Genomic DNA, 255 nt, shown 5'->3' on the forward strand with positions numbered 1-255 from the left:
CCTCTTCCGAACCTCAGTTGTCTGGCCTGTAAAATGGGAACGCAGCAGCCGCACTTCCCCAGTCGCCAGCGGTCGAACGCGGGACCAACCAGCAGGGCGCAGGCTGCGGGTCATGGAGGTACAAGGCGGAGAAGGGGCCCATCCGCGGAGGCGGAGTCCAGGGGGACGGCGAGTCCAGGAGCACCTCCGGCGGCCACGCCGCAAGTTTGCCCCCAGCTGTTGAATGCGCTGGCGGAGGCCGGACCCGGACCCGGA

The sequence above is a fragment of the Mandrillus leucophaeus genome, unplaced genomic scaffold (assembly GCF_000951045.1).
Source record: "Mandrillus leucophaeus isolate KB7577 unplaced genomic scaffold, Mleu.le_1.0 Scaffold2, whole genome shotgun sequence".
Lineage (NCBI taxonomy): Eukaryota > Metazoa > Chordata > Mammalia > Primates > Cercopithecidae > Mandrillus > Mandrillus leucophaeus.